Source organism: Eulemur rufifrons, chromosome 29, assembly GCF_041146395.1.
Source record: "Eulemur rufifrons isolate Redbay chromosome 29, OSU_ERuf_1, whole genome shotgun sequence".
Classification (NCBI taxonomy): Eukaryota; Metazoa; Chordata; class Mammalia; order Primates; family Lemuridae; genus Eulemur; species Eulemur rufifrons.
Window position 1 is genome coordinate 10,522,147 of NC_091011.1, and position 19,164 is coordinate 10,541,310.

Here is a 19,164-nt window from a genome sequence, read left to right on the forward strand (position 1 = left end):
AAAATCTTATATTGACCCAAATGAAGTGTAAAACCTACGCCAAGTCAGTAGTATCAGTCAACTTATCCAAATCAAATCTCAAAAATGATTATAGAACTAAATCATGAGCCTAGCAGCCGTCAATTTAGCCCTTATGGCTTATTCATGTTCTATTTGTGCTGGTCAATGTGAGAGGATTATTTCATTGAAACTTATTTTATTCTTTGATATTTTAAAAATAAAATTCATTTTTATTCATTTTAAAAATGAATTTTATTCATTTTAAAAATAAAAATATAAAAGACAAAAATGTATTAATAAAAATGAAAGGATTTGTTCTGTAAAATTTGGGTTCTGTCAAAAGGCTGCACTTAAAGACCTAGAAGGCCACATGTGGTCTTAAGGCCGCAGGTTCCCCATTCCTGACTTAACACATAAAACATGGCCCTGAGCAAGTCTGATCATGACATAGCCTCTGGAAGTTACAATGATAAAGGGGTTTTGTCTCTAAAGCTGGCCCCCAATTTCTTTTGAATAGAGTCTAAAGTTTCCTGGATGAGTCAGAGAAGGCCAGCAGCAGGCCGTGAAGCTTTTCCTATCTCTGCATAAGCTCTGAAGCCTCCTTGTACGTTGTCGGCCAGTGCCGGCCCAATGGCTGCCATAGCTGACAGGGCTCCCTGGCCCCGAGGCTGCTAGGCTCTGGCCCACGGTGGCCAGAAGTTTTTCCCTGAACAAAATTCTTCCTCACCTGCAACACAGCCCCACCTTCTGGAACCACCGCCTAACCCCAGCCACTAGAGCTAGTTCTGCTTTAAGGAGTGAAGCAGAACAAGGTGACTTCTCTTGTACCTGGCAGACTTTCCAGTGTTGATCTGAGGCAGCTGGAGCCCAGGGAGGAGGCCCCCAGTGAGAGTGAGGAGAAGCCCCTGCATGTGTCCCAGGCCCCCCCAAAGTCCACCCTCTCTCCCAGGACAGTGAGGATCGGACTCCTTCTCTTCTCCACCCTGGCCCTCCTTTGGTGGAAATGTTTCCTTTGGCAGTGCCCCCTCAGAGAGCACCTGATGACAAGGGCCCGGTGTGTCTGCCCCACAGAGCTGAGCATGGTGTCCCCTCCTCATCCTCGCCAGGAGCAGAAGTCTGGTGTTCTAGTCCTAGCCAGGCCACATAATCAGGTGTGTGGGGGCTCATCTTTCTATTCAATACAAAAAATAGTGATTGTAGTGATTGTCCACGCCCATCATGACTCAGAACTGACCTTCTCCTGAAGGAACTTAGAGTCTGAAGACAGAAAGATGGGTAGCCTGTCTTTATGGTACACAGCTCAGCAGAAGTTTGCAAAAAGGATTGGGCTGAATCTGGCTTCCCTGAGGAGGTGATATTTGATTTGGATTTTGAAGAATGAGTAGGAGTTTTCTAGGTGAAAAGGGGCATTTTATTGAAGTGAATATGAATATTTTGCTCAGGAAAAAAATGAGAAATATATGATTAAGTTGAATATGATAGAAAAATATAATCTTTGGAGTCAGGAATTACTTTTTTGAATTCTCAGTTAATCTCTTTGGCATTCGTACTCCCAAGCTGTAGAACAAGGAAATGATACTTTTTCACAGGATGGATGTTTGAATGAATTAGTACCATATAAAATTTTAACTGTAAATTGCTTATAAAGCCATTAGTTTAATAATGTGTTATGAGACATTCTAGATTCCAGTTCCTCCCACTGCTAGCACCTCTTTCTCCTTTGGAAACAGGCTTCTGACCATCAGTTGATTAATTCATTGATTCATTGATTCATCAATTCCCTATTTCCTGATTTCTCCTGCATAAGCATTGGGGATGCAAATGTAAACGAGATTCAGTCCCTGGTCTCAGAGAGCTGCCAATCCAGCAAGGTCATGTAAACAGAGCACACCCAGGTGAGACAGAGTGGCTTTGCACCATGAACTCCCTAGCCAACAGGCACCCTGAGTCTTGTTCTGGGGCTAGTGGGGACCCTGTGAACTGTTGAGGCCCATGGGTCTACTTGGGACCCTGGGTGACTTTGGGACTCCGGGAGAGTTGAAATCTAAAAATTGGTCTAATCAATATTAAATTCAGTTTAGTAGTCATTATTGAGTATATGAGAAAAGAGCATTTCATGCAAAGACCAACAGCATTAACAAAGATACGGAGGCAGAAAATGACATTCACATTCACTTTCTCTCCCTCTCTCTTATGCACACACACACACACATACACTCTTAAATGACAAGTGTGGACTACCATGAATATAATGGAAATAACCTAGAAACCCCCCCCCGCCCCCGCTTTCTAAAGCAGGATTTGGTGCATTAACTTGTCTCCCTTCTTTATGATTACCTTCGTGAGAAAGGAGGAATGCATGCTAGTCTCCCATGGCAATACAAATGCCTTCTAATTGTAATATAAGACAGGGTGCTAGGCCCAAGATGGAGTTCCAGTGAATCAGTATCTGATCTGCCTCTTAGAGCTCTACAAGTGTTGGCAGCTCACTTGGGCCAGTACCTGGCCTTCCCACATCACTGGATTGCCATGAAAAGCAAATATGTTTCAGTCAAGATTCCGCAGTTGCAAGTTACAGAAAGCAACTCAAACTAAATTAGGTTTAAAAAGTGGGGGAGGGGAAGGGATTTTATCAGGCTTGAGGATATTTTGTAGAACCCAAGAGCAAACAAGGAGCCAAGGTCCAGAAGGAACCACCTGGCACATGGATGGCACTAGGGGCCACCCCAATTCAAGGGGGTGCTAAGCAAATAGCCTATGAGTGTCTATTACATTCCACCCCTTGACTGCACTTGTGAACACTCACAAGGATACCGACATCTAACAGGACACAACCACCCCACCTTTAACTGTAAATGGGTCCACTTTTCCTAGATGAGAATCAGTCCAAGGTCACATCCAGAGACAAAGCCATATGGCCACTGCTTTGTGCCTCTCCAGGGATGAACATCCCTCTTCTGGTTTAATTTTCATCCAGGAGAGGTATCACAATTCACCATCCTGAAACTTGTGGAATAAATAATAAAAATTTACCATTCAAGAAAAGTGTAATGGATACAAAAATCTCTCACTTACTAAAGAAGTAAAGAGGCCATAAAATAAATCTCAACAAATTTAAAAGAATTAAAATCATACTGTGTTCTCAGACCACAAGGGAATCAAACTGGACATGAATAACTGGAAGACAACAGGAATCACCCCAAACATGTGGAAACTAAACAGCATACTGCGAAAGTAATCATGGATCAAAGAAATATATTACGACATGGAACTGAATGAAAAAAATCAAACAAACAAACAAACAAACAAACAAAACGTATCCAACTCTGTGGGCCCCGGGAAAGCAGTGCCGAAAGAGAACTTTGTAGCACTACATGTTATGTTGACAAAGAGCAACGTCTCAAGTCAATCATCTAAGCTCTCACCTCAAGGAAAAGAGGAAGAAATAAATTCAAAGGAAGCAGAGAGAAGGAACTAATAAAGAAAACAGGAGAAATCAATGAAATTAAAAACGAGAAAATAATAGAGAAAATCAACGAAACAAAAATCTGGTTGTTTGATCAGTAAAATTAACAAACCTCTAGCAAGACTGATGGAGAAAGGAAGACACAAATTACCAAAGTCAGGGATGAAACAGAGGATATCACTACAGACCCTGGAGACCTCAGTGAGAAAATAATACATGCTACAAAATTCTGCACACATTAATTTGAAAATATAGATGAAATGGACCTCAAAAACCACAAACTACAAGAACTCACTCAATATGAAACAGGAAATTTGGATAGTCCTATAACACATTGATGAAATTGAGTTTGTAATCTAAAACTCCTCCCCCAAAAAAGACATTTCTAGGCCCCTATAGTTTCACTGAAAATTATTTCAGATATTTAAAGGGGAATTAACAAAAATTTTACACAATTTCTTCAAAAAAATAGGAGAGGAATGAACTCTTTTAATTCATTTTATGAGGTCAGAGTCACCATGATACCAAAACCAGACAAGGATAGCAACCTCTGCAAAAAAAAAAAACACAACTAAATAAACAAATAATAAACCCATATTCTTTGTGCATATAGAGGCAAAAATCCTTTAAAATGTTATCAAACAGAATTTGCCAATATATTTTAAAAAACATATATCCCATGACCAAGCAGAATTTAATCCAGATTTCCAAGGATAGTTCAATATTTTAAAAATCGATCAATATAATCACCATACTAATAGGCTAATGAAGAAAAATCACAAGATCATATAAATTAATGCAGGAAAAAAGCATTTGACAAGATTCAATATTCATTTCTGATAAAAACTAATAATAAGAGGAATAGAGGGGAACGTCCTCAAGTTTATAAAAACGATCTACAAAGCACCTGCAGCTAACATTTCACTTACTGCGAAATAATGAACGCTTTTCCCCTAAGGTCGGGGCCAGGGAAGGATGTCTGCTTTCACCACCTGCACTCAAAAAAGTGCTGGAGGTTCTACCTAGAGGAAAAGGGTAAAAAAAGGAAATAAAAGGAATGGAAATTGGAAAGGAAGAAATAAAACTGTCCCTATTTGTAGATGTCATAATTGTCTATATAAAAATCCCAAGGAATATACAAATTTTTAAAAACTAGAAATTAATACGTGATTTCAGTAACATGACAGGACACAATATCAACATGCAAAATCAACTGTATGTCTCTACATTAGCTATAACACATGGAAACAAATTAAAAATATGATACCATTTAAAATTGCTCAGAAATGGAATACATATGTATAAATGGAACAGAATGTGTACAGGACTTATATGTCGAAAACTACAAAATTCTGATGAAAGAAATGAAAGAAGATCTAAATAAGTTGAGAGACATGCAGGGTTTTGTATTGGAGAATTCAATATAGTAAAAATGTTACTCCTCCGCCAATCTGTATACAGGTCTAATGGAATCTATCAGAATCCTAGCAAGATGTTTTGTAAATATGGACAAGATTATTCTAAAATTTATCCGGAAAGGCAAAGGAACCAGAATAGATCAAACAATTTTGATAAAGAAGAACAAAGTGTGAAGAATCACTCGTCCTGATTTTAAGATGATGATTTATATAGCTACAGTATTGAAGATGGTGTTGTCTTGGCAGAGAGACAGACACATAGATCAATCAGTGGAACAGAATAGAGAGCCCGGAAATAGATCCACTCAAGTACAGCCAACTAATTATTGAGAAAGATGTAAAAGCAGTTCAATAGAAAGAGGATAGTATTTTCAACAAATGCTGCTAGAGTAATTGTATAACCACAGGCAAAAGTAAACCTTGACCTAAGTCTTACCGTTTACATTCTATAAAATTAACGCAGTACAGATCATTGATTTAAATACAAAATGTGAAACTATAAAAATTTTAGTAGAAAATCTGCAGGATCTGGTGTTTGTTGTGGAGCTCTTAAGGTTGACACCAAAACACAATCCATAACCCCCCAAAATATTGATAAATTGAACTTAATAAAAATTAAAAACTTTAGCTCTGCAAAAGATTCTGCCCATGGATTAAAAGACAAGCTATAAAGCACAAAAAAAAATTTGCAATCATATATCTGACAAAGACTAGTAATTAGAATATATAAAGAACTCTTAAAACTCAACAGCAGAAAACAGGCAAAAGTTATGAAGAGATAGGAAATCATGGAAGAGGATATTTGAAGGGTGAATAAACACATACAAGGGTGTTTGCTGTCTCTGGCCACTAGAAGAAATGCAAATCAAGACCACAATAAGATATCACTTCACACCTATCAGAATGATTAAAATAAAAAAATAGCAATGATACCAAATGTCAGCAAGGATGCAGAGAAACTGATCTCTCATGCTGAAGATGGGAATGTATGATAGTACTGCTGCTCTGAAAAATAGCTTTGTAATTTCTTTTAAAACTTAAAACATAATATTACCCAGAAATCACACTCTTGGGCATTTATCCAAGAGAAATGAAAACTTAAAGTCCACACAAAAGCCTATATATGAATGTCAGCTTTATTCGTAATAGCCCCAAAGTGGAAACAACCAAAATGGCCTTCAACAGGTAAACAGTAACATAAACTGTGGTCCATCCAGGTCCTGCAATATTACTCCGTAGTGAAAAAATGGTATACTAGTACACACGACAGCTTGACAAGACCTCAGGGACACTGTGCTGAGCGAAAAGGGGCAACCCCAAATGTCACATTCTGCATTATACCATTTCAAAGCAAAAAAATTTAGAAAGCCAACACTGCTCACCTTTAGAAGAAAACAGTAGATTACTGGTAATTGTAATGTGTAGATGAATCTCAGAAGATTATATTATGCAAAAGAAGCCAGGCATAAACAGCGCCTGCTGTATGCGTTCCTTTCTGAGAAGTTCAAGAACAATCACAACTAATGGGCGGTGATGCAAATCGAACAGCAGTCACTTGGTTTTGGAGAGATGAACTGGGAAGCAGCAAGAATGAGACATAAGAAATGAAAATGTTCTATAGGTCTTCCCCCATAGCACTGCAGGCGTACATAGGTAAAAGGAATCAGTAAGCTGTACCCTTAAGTGTGTGTGTGTCTGTGTCTGTGTGTCTGTGTGTGTTATACGAAAAATAAAAAGAAAGGAAAAAACCTTCTTGTCTTATGAATTTCCAAACTGCCAGGGCTGGGCTCTCCCTGAGGGGCGGCTCCTCCTTCCTGGCACCTGGGGCCTTTACCCACGTGCCTTTTCCTCTACCCTTGGTCCTGACCCCAGGCCATGGACAGGGCAGAGGAACGACTTTCTTCTCTACTCCCTTCTAGAATGTCCCCTTGCTCCTAGATGATGTTTCTGTGTTAACCATTTTTATTGCTATTTCCACATCAGAAGCTTATGCATGTTTGCCTGGAGCAGGAGCTCTCAGACGTGGTCCCAGCTCAGCAACCTCTGGGAACTTGTCAGAAATGCAGATTCCAGGCCTACACGCCAGACCTCTGAATCAGCATGGCTTGGGGTGGGGGGCCAGCACTCTGTGTTTTACAAGCCACCCCCTCCCCCGCCCCCGGCCACTGTGGGGGCCCCGGGAAGTTGGAAGGCCACCGACCTGGAATCACTGTGGCAGGAAGCCGGCTCTGAGATGGGTCGGCTGGGGAAGGCGCTCGGCTGCGGCCTCGGAGCTGGGGCCGGTAGCAGCTCTGAGCATTCCAGCAGTGACCCTTCTAGTCGCCAGGGTCACCCCACTTCCAGTGATCGGCCTGAACTTCATCTACAGGAAGGGGTGATGGGGAATTCGGCTGCTATACTTTGGGCACATGTTTAGATCTAGACATGGGCAGACCTTTGATGGCCTGTTTGTTCTCTCACTTCCTTTGGCCGAGCGATTCTATGCTTGAGCTGGTCTTTTCGCCATCATGTTTTACTGAAGACTGCTGGGAGAAGCCAGCAGACTCTGCTGCCGAGGTGGCCCGAGTCTGTCCTTGACCACCTGGTGGTAGAGGCTGACAAATTCTCATGCTGTCAGCGAGGCGTTTGCAGGTCTCCGCACCCCTCTTAAGGTCTACAACTGCAGCCCCATCCTGAGAACAGTTTCTGTCTTAGTTAAGAATTTTTTGGAAAATTCTGAACGAAACTTGCACAAACTTAGGAGCAAAAGTGTTGAGGCCAGAGGTTATTTAGAGAGTGAGGTTTCTCCGGAGGCGCTTCGCAACGCGCTGGGAATGGACCGTAACGGGCAAGAAAAGGCAGCAGCCGGAACCAGGGAGTGTTCTTTCTCCAACCTTTATCTGTCCTTCTCTTGGCACATGCATTTGACTCTTTTCTTTCCTCAACCCCTATTTTTCTCTGCTTTTCAGGGTCCATGAAAGGCTGAAAAGGACCACTCAGTCCAGGGTTAGGTTTCATTTCTGCAAGATCGCTGCCTGGCTGCTGTGGTCTCTCCGCCCCTGTCTCTGCCCCAGCACAAACAACCAGACTGTATTTTTGGCCAGGTATCCGCTCCCCACCCCCTGTTGTCCAACCAACCGTGGCCGGGATTGGGCTCACGAAGCAAAATCTCTGGGGGCCGATCTTTGAGGATCATGAGGCAACTCTCAGGGAAGAGGGGCAGGGCAGACAGCCCACCGTCTCCCGCGATGTTCTGCACAGATGTGTGCGTACGTGCATGGAGAATCTTATGGCTCGCAAGCGCAGTGTTTCATCCTCATTAGAAATGATAGAATCAATTATCTTCACTGGATCTCTGTGATGCCTAATTCATTTTGAAAGGGAAAAGAAAATTATTTAATTTTCAGGGGTTTCAGTGTGAAGGGTAAATTAAATAATGACATGGAACACATCATTTGCAGTAATTCTTTTGCCTTCACCCCTCTCCCAGAAACCACTTTTCTTTTCCAGTCATTAGAGATTATTTCAAATTATTTTGAGGGGAAAAATGCTGCTCTAACAACTATAAACGGCTTATATTGTCGCTCTCAACCTTTTAAAAGATGTTATATTTTGCAAAAATTAAATTGCATCAGACTCAGAATCTCTTGAAACTGAGCAGGCAGACTCCTCCAATTAAGCCTCCTTCCCGCATCTGCTGCAATATTTTGCCAATAAGTCATTCCAATCCAAATATAGTTCTGATTCTCGCAGCACTTTCTGTAGCAATTAAGTGTGTATTTTTTAACATCCCCATGTTGCATTTGGCATTCACTTCCCGCCGGCCTCCGTTCCGAGACCACCTGCAGTCTAATTCTGGCCTCCCCTGTACTCTCTGCAGGCTCTAACACGGTTGCCTGCCTGCCCTCGCCTCGCTTTGCAAATCTACAGTGAACAAAGAAAATCAGTGACTTCTGTTCTTTGCCACCTGGGAGATGAAGCAATAGACCCTCAGTGCCCCCTCTCAGCCAAGGAGGAGGGGAGTCTACCCCCTGCCTAGACCTCACTCCACGGCCTCACCCTAATATTCCCCTGCCTCCAGAACTCCACCTGGAAAATGACACCATGGTTAGTTACACCAGCGCTGTTCAGTGTCCTACAATTGCCATCCCAGTTCATCCTCACAGCATTACAGGAGATATTACCACTTGCAGGCACTGGTGCAGACCGGGCAGCGCCTGAAGCTGCCTCTGAGATGGGGCCTTGTGTGCAGGAAGCTTGCCGGGGAGGTCACCTGGAGAGAAGGAAGGCAAACAAGAGGGAGCAAGGGACCAGTGTGGGCCCTCCAGGGCCACGCAGCCCCACAGCCAAGACCTTTGCTTCCCATGGGGAGCTAGAACCCACATGGAGGTGGAGGTGTCTCACTTGGGGTGAGGCAGCATGTCCTCACACCCCCACATCAGCAAATCACTGGATGCAGCACAGCTTGGGGACTACAGCCACCACCCAAAAGAGGTGGACAGATGGATTGGGGGGCTGAGGGCCCCAGCAGGTGAGAGGAGAAGTGGTTTGACCCCAGGCTCTGCCCCTATACACCCCCAGTATCCCCTTCACTGCTACCTGCCCCCTCCTGCTACCCCCCTCCTGAGCCATCAGACCACATTCCCCACTCTGCAGATGAACCTGCACCTCCCTTTCTCCCTCTCCCATCACAATTCCTTGCCGAATCCTAGTGGGGTGCACTTCCCAGACGTCCCTGCCTCCCACCACGCTCACCTCCTGCTCTGCTGTCCTGGCCTTCCTTGCATGCTCAGCAACACTCCTCTAGACTAAGCAAATCACCAGCGCTGCTTTGCATCTCTGCCCGCCTGCCTGCTGCTCCATACCAGCTACCCCCAACTGCAGCTCAAAGCACAGATTAAGCACGGCTCAGGCTTTTTCCCAGAAAAATCGGGGGCCTCCCGCTGCCTAGACCCATGAGCAAAACCCAGCTCCCTGCAAAACCCAGTCTGCTGTCCAACTTCATCTGTCACTGTTGTCACTGTTCCTGAGCCCTGAGCGCTGGCCGCGTGGACCACCCACTGTTCTCAGACACATCCACCCCACAGCCCCACCTCCAAAGCCCCTGCCTCACAAGGAGTGCTTAGTATCCACCTGCTGCCTCTTCTCTAGCAGAGAGGTCACAAAACCACTGAGAGGCCCATTGCAGAGGCAGGTTGGACCTTGGAAGATATTGCAGTACATCCCAGGGTAGCTAGAATAGGAAAAAGAGAGACTGATGAGATAAAAAGCAATAGAAAAGTTATTCAGAAGTGAGAAGAGAGAAACACACTAAAAATTCATAGGGAAATGCAATAACTTGCCTTTCACTACCTTGCCATACTCATTCCACTGTAGTTAAATGTGTTAGGAAACCTAAGATCAAATGTGTAACAAGAAGTCAAGTGTTGACTAACATTCCTCACCTGCTGTAGGGGCCAAACCGTGTTGCCCCAAAGTTCACGTCCACCCAGTAGCTCAGAACACGACCCTCCCTGGAAATAGGATCTCTGTAGACGGTATCAGTTAAGCATCTCGAGATGAAATCACCCTGGATTTAGGGTGGGGCTAAAATCCACCTACTGGAGTCCAGCTACTGGCACAGGCACACAGGGAGGAGGAGACCATGGGACTGTGGAGGCAGAGGTTGGAGTGATGCTGCCACAGCCAAGGAACACCTGGAGCCACCAGGAGCTGGAAGGGGCAAGGAAGGGTCCTCTCCGAGGGCCTCCAGAGGAAGCACTGTCCCGCCCGTGCCTTGGTTTTGGACTTTGGCCTCCAGGTCTAGGAGAGAACAAATTTCTGTTGTTTTAAGCCACTAAGACTGTGGTAATTTTCTCTGGCAGCCCTAGCAAACTATTATAATACATCTGCAAATCAAGAATTGTCATAAAACAAATTACTCGTGTCCATGTTGCATGACCATTGACTCAAGATCAGTTAATCCCAAGTCTGGATGTGACAAAACATCTCTCAAGACGCAAGGCAGCCCCCACATCAAACGTCTCACCTTTAAAGGAGGCGTGGCAGGCACACAGAGGACAGAGGCACGGCAGGTGCCTTGGGACAACTTGCCGTGTCATCCAGCCTCCTCCAGGGTCAGAGACTTGGCCAGTGCAAGCCACGGAGACTGAAGCAGGTGTCGGCCACACTCTGCATTCCTTGTGCACCACATTGTGGGATGCATATTTGTGTTCCCTCTCCCCAAAATCCATGCGTGGAAGCCCCAACTGCTGATCTGATAGTTTTGAGACCTCTGGAAGGTGACTAGGTTTAGATGAGGTCATGAGGGCGAAACGTTCATGGGATTAGCGTTCTTCTAAGAGCAGACTTCAGAGCGCACTTTCTCCACCAGTGACGGCACCGAGAGAAAGTGGCTGTCTGCACGCTGGGAGGACAGCCCTCGTGAGGAACGGAACTTACCGACACCTTGATCTGAGACTTCCAGCCTCCAGAACCGTGAGAAATAAATATCTGTTGTTTAAGCCTCCCAGCCTGAGGCATTTTGTTTTGGTAGCGCAAACGGACTGACACAACACAGCTATCCTGGAGGTCCAACCAAGCCGCACCCTGGCAAGGCAGCTCCAGCCCATCAGCCAGGCCCCTGCAGGGAGCAGTGCAATGGGCGGGGCTGGTGGGTTTGGTCAGCACCCACGGCAAGCCTCGTACGTGGGTCTCCATCGCTCCGCTGTGGTCGGCAGTGTGGGGAGAAGGACACGCAGCCGGTTACACCTGGTCTGGAGCAGGTTCCACACCAGCTGTTGGCATTTACCTTGCACCGTGGATTTCCTAAAGCTTGTTTCTTTTAATTTTGTGATTATTTGTGAAATATTCCTGACTTCATCTGCTATAAAAACAGTTAACAGAGAAAAAAATTGAGATGATGGTGAGTATTGTATATTATCTTTTGGAGTATTAAGAATATGTGGATTACGTTCATGGTACTATGCTTATGAATGGACTTTTCAATTATATTCTCTACAGATTTTTCATATAAATTGTTCTTTGGGTTTTGTAATTTCTCTAAAGAAAAGTGTACATTTTTGGAAGATTATTCTGTATGTCCTCTTAGCAACAGATGGACTTTTACCAAGTTTAAATACAAAGTTTGCCCTAATCAGTTTTTAAAAAATCATTACTACAAATATAACCACTGCTCTCCTGTTCCCATTCATATCCCATTTCTCCTTCTCCTCCTCTTCCCCCCAAGATTAAATAAAAAATTGTTTTCTTTTCTAAAGGGGAAGAATATTGGAATTGTCTTCCATTTATCTGTTCCATTTCAAATAAATAATACACAAATAAAATCAAAGTCAATTTCCATCTTTAATTTTTAAAAATTTTCTTGAACTAGTAATAGAAGAAAGGCATTGCATGTTAAGCAATGAATAATAATGAATAATTCATTTCAAATGACCTAACACTTTATTTTATGTTGACACATTGGAGGCATTTTTATTAAAATCTGAGATAAGACAAGAATATTTGCTACCACTAATAAATTTTAAGTTTCCCGTGGGCATTCTAATCAATGCAATATAAAAAGGGGGAAAAAGTTCAAACACTGTAAAAAAGAAATAAAAAAGTTTGTAAATGATTTAACTGTTAACTTATAAAAAATGCTTGCTTTCAATTTATTTTGCTCTTCTTTTTGTATTTTCCTAATGTAAAAGATTAGATATTGATTTGAGACTTTTCTTACTTTTTAATATAAGCATTTAATAGTATAAATTTCCCTCCAAGAACTGGTCCAGCTGCATCCTACAAATTGTAATATATTTTAATTTTTGTTCAGTTTAAAATTTTTTCCTATTTCCCTTGAGACTATCGCTTTGACTAATTGATGATTTAGAGATATATTGTTTAATTTCCAAATGTTGGGAAACTTTCTTCTTTTCTTTCTGTTTTTGATATCTAGTTTAATTCCATTATATACAGAAAGGATTCTTTATGATTTCATTTCTCTTAAATTTGTTAAGTTTAATTTTGACCCAGGGTATGGTCTATTGTAGTGAATGTTTCATGTTCACTGGACAAGATGGTGTATTCTTCTTTATTGCGGTAGAGTGCTTTATATAGTAATTAGATGCAGTTAATTGATTGTGTTGTTCAATTCTTCTATATTCTTGCTGATTTTCTATCTGTTTTATAAGTTACTGAGAGAGGAATGTTGAAATCTCCAGCTGTAATTGTGGATTGTCTATTTCTCATTTTTCCTCCATGTATTTTTAACTTCTGTAATTTCTGAGTGCATGCACACTTAGGAATGCTATGTTTTCTTGGTAAATTTACTCTTTTTATCATTATGTAATGCCACTCTTTGTCCCCAGTAATAGTCTTTGCCCTGAAGTCTACTTTGTTTGAAAATAATATAGTCACTCCATTTTCCTGAGTTTCCAGAGTTTTCATAATATGTCCTTATCCAGACTTCCACTTTTGACCTAACTATATCATGGTATTCGAAATAAGTTTCTTCCAAAAATCAGGGACTTAGGTCACTTTTTTTAATCCATTCTGACATTCTCTGTCAATTTAATTAGTGTACTTAGGCCACTTATATTTAATCTAATTATTGCTAGGTTCTGATTTAGATCTACTGTTTTATTTCTTGTTTCATGTCTATTTCCTCTCTTTTTATTCCTCTGTTTCACCTTCCTTTTTATGTGGATTATTTGAACATTTTTAATAATCCATTTTAATTTATCTGTTGTGGTTTAGATCATAACTCTTCACAGAACTTTTATAGCGATCATTCTCAGGATTACAATATGTATACTTAACTTTTCCCAGTCCACTCAGAATTCATCTTTTACTACTTCAAGTGGAATATAAAATCTTTGTCATAGAGATCCTTTTATCCTCCCCCTCTATATTGTTTTCTTATAAATTACATCTATACACACTGACAATCCTACCAAGCAGTGTTATAATTTTTTCTATCCCTTGTCAACACATTTTAATGGATTCAAGAGAGGAATAGGCTATTATATTTACTCAGATATTGACAATTTTTGTAGCTCTTCCTTCACTCCTGATGTTCGATTTTACTCCAGTAACTTTTTTCTTCTGTCTGAATAAATTTGTTTAGCAATCATATTAGAACTGGTCTGCTGGCATTGAGTTCTCTTAGTTTCCCTTTATCTGAAAATGTCTTTATTTCACTGTCAATCCTAAAGGACATTCTCTCCCTGAATGTAGAATTATGAGTTGACAGTTCTTTTCTTTCAAAACCGTTTTTTCTCTTCCCTCTGCTCTCCAGGGTCTTGATGAGAATCTACATCATTTGAATCATTGCTGCAGCATTTTTTAAGAAGTTCTTTCAATATTTTTTTTTGTCTTTGGTGTTTTTATGGTATGTCTTTGTTAATTTTCTGTGGGTTTGTCTTGCTTGTGATTAGCTGAGCTTAAATCTGTAGGTTCAGGTCTTTTGCCAAATTTAGGATGTTTCCAGCTATTATATCTTTGAATATATTTTCTGCACCACTCTCTTACTTCTCCATTTCTGGGAACACTAAGACACACATGTTACACCTTTTAGTGCTGTCTCACAGGCCACTGAGGTTCTGGTACTGTTTTATTATTTTTTTCCCCTGTAGCATTAGAAAGTTTCACTCCTCTCTTATCTCCACTCTGCTATCTTTATTTTTAAATTTTAGTTATTCTATTTTTCAGGATTATAGTTGCCATTCAGTTCTCCTTCATATATTTTATAACTTTTCTGAGACTTTCTATCCCTCCATTTGTTTCAAGATTGTTTGCTGTTACTTCTTGAAGCATTTTTATGATAATGGCTTAAAGTCTTTGATAATGCCATCATCTGTGTCATTTAGGCATTGGTTTCTGTTGATTGTCTTTTCCTACACAAGTTGATATTTTTTCTAGTTATTGTGTGCAGAGTAATTTTTGTATCCTGAACATGTGGAATTAGGTTAGGTTCAGGCCACAATTTCCAACCTGCCTTCTGTGGGTGGCAGTCCCAGTATCAATTCTATTTTCAAACCCTTTGTATTACTGTTCAGATTCATCCCAACTATGTTCTACCCACTGGCCAGGCTGGGTCTTGAGCAGTGGTTTATCCCATATTTCAGGTCTCAAAATCTTCAGTGTATTACTTAGAGTCAGGTCCATGTATGCACAGCATTGGTGTAAACCCAAGAGTTCACAAAGTTTACAAACATCTTTATGTATCTCCTCCCTCTTTGTGATCTCCCTGGTACTTTCTGATTCCCTGTTGCTATCACTTTGGGACCTGGTGCTTTTGTTACTCTGCTCTGCCATGTACTTCTTGTGACATCCTGGGCCAACTGGTGGAAGGCCAAAGAAAAAAAGAGGCAAGAGGAGTTTGCCCTCCACTCTTGGGACACCAGATCCTCTAATTTTGGAGGGAGTTTCCTTTCCTTAGAGTTGTAAGACCCTGGGGACCCTGCTGCTTTTGCTGTTGTCCTTCCTATTGCTTCCACCACTAGGAGATTGCCTGGGGCTGAAGCATGGGAGAATAGAGAAGAGAAACAAGGTAGAAAGAGTTCACCCACTTTCTGAGTGTTCAGTCTCTTTTTCCATTCTTTGAGCCAGAGCTAGAGGGCTTCTCCTGGGGCTCTCCCCGCCCCTGTCAGCCCACTTCTGGTCTGTGGGCTGCCTTGAGTTCAGGCTGAGGATGCCAAGGAAGAAAAAGTACAGGAACCTACTTCTGGTTTAGTAGTACTTCAGAGTCTCACCTGATTCCCAGTTTATCTGCCATTACGAGCTTTGCAGGGTTCTCATCTCCTTACTCCATGCGCTCTGTCCAGGCATCACATCTGCATTCAGTGGGAGAGACAGCCAGGGTGTGCTTCCTCCACTTAACCTCAACTCGAACTCCACCCAGTTTTTGGTTTTATTTTTACATTTAAATCTTTACCCTTTTGAAGTGTGTTTTGATGTGGTAAGACTTTATAATATGGCCAGCTTGTTGTCCCAACACAATTGACTACACAGTCCATATTTTCCCACATGCTGTTCCTTGGATTTATTTCATATGTAAGTTTAGTGAATTCAAAGAAAATTACAATGAGTTTTTATTTAAGTTGTTGGCAAGGTAATCTGAAAGTTTCTTTGGAAAAATAAGTAATTGAGATAACCAAAGCTATTTTTCAGAAAGAGGAGTAATTGTATGTGGGGTGGGTTGCCTTTCATAATATATAAAAATATCATTTAACCAATGAATAGGTGAGCTGTTGGTGCAATCATAGACAGATCAATGAAGCAAAAGAGAAAAGAGAAGATGTAAATATATACCCACCTTCCTAAACACAGAAGAAAAGGTAGTATGGGGGGGGGGGCACTGGTAAGATTTTATTTATATGTTGGCAAAGACGTACTGAAATGACAAGGAACATGACATAAGAAGCCAAACATACATATACAATCAGTATTAAAGTACAAGGGTATGTATACACATGATTAATAATCTGCAAGTCATAGAATCAGGCTAGCAAAGAAAGAAATTGGGGCTGGGCCAGATCCCTTGGAAAACCACACCTACGTTGATTGTTCTCTGCTAAAGCCACCAGTTTGTTCTCCAAGCCCAAAATCTCTGCTAGAGGCTGAGCATAGATGAATGTGTCATTGCTCGAACAAGAGGAAATTCAAAATAAGATTGATAACCAGGGACAGGAAACTAATTTCTCCAGTCAAGCTGTCGAGAAGGGGTGGGGTGGGGCATGTTTAATAACGTGGAAAAGATAAGCACAGAGAATTAACAAGCCCGTGAATCGCTAATCAAAAATCAAAACACAGAAGTCCTCACTAGCATCAATTTTTTTATGGTGACTCCTTCTAGATTTGACTCTACTGAAAATTACCTCCAAGAAACTGCTGGCTGGCTGCATTCCGGGAATTTAATCACATTAAAATGTAATCTTGTATGTTCTTCCTTACTGATTAAAAAAGAAAGGAAGAAACCAGAGAACAAAGAAAACCTTTCAACATTGAGTGTAGTGGGCAAGTTATTTAGTGTTTATGGAATTCGGGTAGTTTTTCGGATGTAAGGAGCACTTAAATTTAAATGTATAGTATGGAATCCTAAAAACACTTGAGAATAAAATGAGATAACAAAATTAAGCTGTAAACATATAGAACTATGATATATCCTCAGTATTATGTTATTAATATCTCTAAGTCATGTGAGCCAATATGAACCACATCTCTAGGTCCACTTGGAGCAAAGGGAGGACCATGTTACTGTCAAATCACAGTTCCCCACATCCGGTGACCATGCTGAACGCAGGATCAGCCCCACAGCCTGCTGGCTGGACGGTCACCCGGCTTGGCTTGAATTCCTGCCCTGGGAGAACATCATCTCACCAGGGGCCTGATCCATCATAGAACAGCTCTGGTTTTTGGACAGCATTCCTGCAGTTTTGACAAAAATCTGCCTTCCTGTGGCTTCTGCCCTTGTGGTCCCAGTGGCGCCCCCAGATGCAGCTAGAACATCTGCCCTGTCTGCTTCCAACCGTGTGCTGTCGGAGGGCACTTTGCAGGCAGTATTCGTGGTACCTTGGACCCATCCTCACACGGCAGGGATTGCCAAACGCTCAGGATCTCAGGGCCTTTCAGATGGCCACTGTCTCTCTTAAAGGAAGAGGAGCAACACTGGCAGCAGCAGAATAGTGACAACATCTAACACCCAGTGGTGTGGTGAGGGCAGATCCTGTGCTGCATAGAGCCCCTGTGTTGCTACATGCAGGCCACTTAACGGTCTGCGAAGAGGAAGAGAAAAAATGGGAGAAGGAAGGAAATATATTAGTGCCTTTGACTTATTTACACCCCACCTCTTTCTCAAGTTTTGGTAAAATACAAAGTACATCTGATCTTTGCCCCTGGTTCCTGGCACAGAGCTTGAGAAACACTCTGAATTTCCTGAGTGGTAGGAATGTCTTGTCTTTGTGTCAACGAGATGACTCCTGGTGGCCTCTAGGTAGCTTCAAGACGGGGCTGGTGGCCAGAAAGACCAACCTCCTTACAAGAGGGTTAGAACTTTCACCCCCAGTCCACCTCCAGGGAGGCGGGGGGCTGGGAATCTGGTTTCAATCACATGGTCAGAGATTTAATCAAGCTTGCCTGTGCCATGAAGCATCAATAAAACTGAACACCGGGATCAAGGAGCTTCCTGGTTGGTGAACACGCCCGTGTGCCAGGAGGGTGGGGCCCCCCAACTCTGTGGGAACAGAAGCTCCTGCTCTCGGAACCCTCCTGAGCCCCGCCCGACAACCTCTCCATCTGGCTGTACATCCATATACTTTATAACAAAACGGTAACCGTAAACACAGTGCTTTCCAGCATTCTGTGAGTCACTACAGCAAAATACCACACTTGAGAGGGGCTGTAGGAACCCCTGAATGCAATCGGCCAGGGAGAAGTAGAGACCCCACTTGTGGCTGGCGTCTGAAGTGGGGGCAGCCTTGCTGGGGACTTTGCCCTTTAGCCTGTGAGGTCGGCGCTAACTCCAGGTGTTCAGCGTCGGATTTGGATTGAACTGTAGGATACCAGCTGGAGTGGGAGAATCGGTGTTGGAACACACAAGCAGCACATGCTTTTGAGCAAAAAGGCGTAGCAGTTGCTCAGGGGAGACAGTGTCTGCCTTGACAGCTGTTAAAGAGAACCAGAGCTGGGTGGTAGCTGAAGCGGCAAAAACAGATTCTGTTCGGAAACTATTGCAATAGGGGAAAAGAGACCTCACCACAGAACTGGGCTCAATTCCTAACACAGCGAGCACAAGTGGGAATTTATAGCCAAAGAGCAGTTTGGAAGGATCAGTGAGTGGAAAATTCCTAAGGGGAGACAGCAGGGTAGGGGGTTCTGGCTAAGCCGACCTAGCGGGACTTTTGCAGAAGACAGGCCAGGGTGATCGGACACCACATGGGGTGTGCAGGGGATGAGGAACCTGGTCGGATCCCAAGGCTGGGAAGGTTGTCTCTAAACTGGCCGATTAGGATTCTTGCTAAAACTGTACTCAGCAAGGACAGAAGGCCAAGGTCGAGGCCCAGTGGAGAAGAGGGCTCCGAGGGGCCTGGCTAACACTTGGTCAAGGAGAGTCTTTACCACAGCAAGGGCTTCTTGGGTGGACTTGGCATTGGGAGCACCAGATGATGTAGGACAGAGAATTACAAACATCTTTGTCCATGTGTGTCTGCCACGAGATAAATTTCTTGCACTCAATAGTCTATTCTAGACATTTGTAAAAACATGTAAAATTTGTGGGCTGGAGTGAGTGAGCATCTCTTGAGGTTCCCCAAGGGCAGGGCT